General features: G+C 41.2%; 1 long non-coding RNA gene across 2 annotated transcripts in view; it reads left to right on the top strand.

Annotated features, from left to right (window-relative positions):
- LOC116704884 (uncharacterized) overlaps positions 1-3,139 on the top strand; it is a 115,124-nt gene that overhangs the window by 111,599 nt on the left and 386 nt on the right. The window lies entirely within an intron of this gene.

Below are 3,139 nucleotides of genomic sequence, written 5' to 3' on the forward strand. Positions count from 1 at the left end.
ATATATATATATCAAGGTCCCCTTACGCAAGCCATGTAAAATTGGAGGTCTTGACTTTCCCAACACAAAGAAGTTAACAGAGCTGTGACCAAATGATACATTTTCCAGGAAACCAAGCCTTTGGGATTGAAACAGTAAATGTTTTGTTACAGACAATAAATCATGACATTGTTTAATTAGCATCTTTCACATTCTCATTCATTGTGGTGCGCCTCCGAGATGTTTCCCTATTTGCCTTACACTCACATATTTCTCAAGATATTCCACCCATCAATTTTGCCACTGAGAGAGAAATAGAGGTAATTACACAGGAGGGAAATCTGGTTAGGAATAAAATGGGCCATTGTGATATTCCTCTCATGGGATTTACAATCCATATCAGATTTTTTTTAAAAGCCATTTGCTTATCTGGCTTCATTCTCATTACGCACATTTCTTTTCATACCATCCAGTAAAGCGATGTATTTAACATCTGTCGCAGATACAGAGATGCAGTCTCACTCGACTGTCTTCCGTTCTCACAGAAACAGCCTAAAACACTGATCAAATACAGTTCCTCCCACTCTCCTCTAACCCTGGGCTTCACCTGAACCTAATCTCACTGGGCATCTCAGCTATACAAAACCCTGTCAACCTGAGTAAGACGATGCCTTGTTGGTGGTGGTCTCTAAAGACCAGCAGGGACAATGGATCAAATACAAAACGAGAGGCTTTGAACTATTGTTGTAACTCTCTTTGCCTTTGCTGCGTATGCCCACCATGACCTTCTGCTCCTCCTCTACTCCTGACATATCGCTTACTATCTGACTCAGTGAAAGTGCCTCATTCTAGAGCAGGAGGAAATTACTGATTTGCCTCTCCCGTCTACGTGTGACCTAGATAACGGTGTCTACTCAATGAATACATGTAGATATAACAGCCTTCCTGCTGGCTCACTAGTGTTCGTAATCTGATGAAATACTACTTGGTGGACGGCCTCTAGCTCACCCAGTAAGAGTGTTCACCCCTTGTTGGCTGAATCCTGCAGCGGCGCTGGTTCGAATCCGACCTGCTGCCCTTTGCTGCATGTCATCCCCCATCTCTCTCTCCCTCTTCCATGCCTATCCACTGTCTTTATGTAACAAAGGGAAAAGTCCCAAAAAATAATCTAAAAAAAAAATCCTTCTTGGAATTCCCCTTCATCCATCTGAATTCAGATTCATACTGTAAAACAAATGCAGTTTGAAAACCTTGGGTGTCTACTGTAGGTGTATCACGTTGACTTCAGTGAATGTGAGTAGGGCTGGGCAATCCATCGATATTAGGATGATGTCATTTTCTGAACGGTTCTTGCCGTTCTATTGTTTCCCTTTACCCACTTAGTTACTATGTCCACATTACTTATGATTAATTTATGAAAAATCTCATTGTAAAGATATTTTGTGAAAGCACCAATAGTCAGCCCTGCAATATTGCAGCAATATCGACATTGAGGCTTTTGATCAAGTATATAATCATATTTTATTTTCTCCATGTTGCCCAGCCCTACTTTAGAGGAAGAAGCAGGATTTGGGAATAACAGATGACATGAAACAGGATTACATGTAATCCAAATGATTACCATTTACAATGTAAAGAAAATCCTAAACGTTGCTCATTCTTTGCATACATTCCTTTTGAAGTTAAATTGTCTTTTCTCCCTGCCTTCACTCGCCCTTTAAACATGAGCCATGAAAAAAAGTCATCCACAAAACGCTTAGATATAAGTGTGCCGAAGCGAAAAGCTTAGCAAATATCTTTCCAGGATCTAACAATAACAACTTCATAACTGCATGGTCGCAAGACAAGTCATACAAATTTCTTTTTTTTAAATAAGCAATGCACTGACAACTGTCGAAAGGAAAGGCGGGAGGCTATTTGTGTGTGGATATTGCAGAGTGGTGCCAGCTTTCATGAATAACACAATAAAACAGTCAAACAGCGTTACAGAAATCTTTCAAGTTTCCAAATGTTTGAAAAATGGGACTTTCTTTTGCAAGAAGAATCCCGAGGAATCTGATCCTTGGATATCAATCTCTGTCTGCGTGATAAAGACACTGATGACAGAGGAGTTGATCACTAGCCTAGGGTGGGGTTCATGCATATTTGTCTGCAGTTCTACAGTAAATGCTGCTGTCTCCACCCAAACTCAAACCACTCCACAGACTTGTCTCTCTTCCCGAGCTGTCAGCAGACATCAAGCCTAACATATAGTACACGCTGCGTTTACCTTCATTCCATCAAGTATTTCCTCAAGACAGGACCACGAGGAGCCTCGTCTAATGAGAAAACAACATGTATGTAATCAGCTTGACAGAACGGGGCAATTCTGAAAAACCTCAGTAAAGCCATTGCTGGCAGAGGCTGCTTATGATACATGCTTGTCAGTTTCTGCCAGCTGGCACAGGCACCCTGGCAAAACCATGCCTGGTGTTTAATGGATCATAAAGGTTTGCTGGGAGCCGCTTCACAGCTCGAGTTGATTTAGCATTGTAACACAAACCCATTAGTGCAGCGTTTCTGTGTAAGCAAGCATGGCATTCAGACTCCATGCACCATGCAGGCTCCATGCAGCAAAACACAGACTTATAGCTGTTGCAAATCATCAGGTCTGGGCAACTTGCAAAAATTAGGCAATTACACATTTCGTCAGAAGAAACGATACAGCTTATCACATAATCACTGTAAAATTATTGGCATGACCGAGGCAATTATTCTCAACTGCTTCATGTAAAATCGTAGGGGCAATTTCCTAACCATTCGGTCCACAAAAACGATCCATTAAATCCAAAATTATGTTTGGAGCTTATTATAAGGAGAAGTGCACTGCCTTTAACCCCTCTTTAGAAAACTGGCTGCAGTGTTTTGCCTCCTATTTTCATAGCACTCTACGCATATCCAATGTTAACAATTCTGCATCTCAAGGCTAGATGTATTCATGTGAAAAAGAAGGTTCATTCTTACCTTAATACAAAAAGAGCCAAGAGCATCATTATTCCAGGTTTGTGCAGTTAAACTGAAGACATTATTCAACCCTCACTTTCTCTGTTTGAAGATAGGTGACACACTATAGACAGTGCGTTGGCGTGAGATCAAGCCCGGCTGGCTGACAGAAAGGGAT

The sequence above is a fragment of the Etheostoma spectabile genome, chromosome 17, assembly GCF_008692095.1.
Source record: "Etheostoma spectabile isolate EspeVRDwgs_2016 chromosome 17, UIUC_Espe_1.0, whole genome shotgun sequence".
Classification (NCBI taxonomy): domain Eukaryota; kingdom Metazoa; phylum Chordata; class Actinopteri; order Perciformes; family Percidae; genus Etheostoma; species Etheostoma spectabile.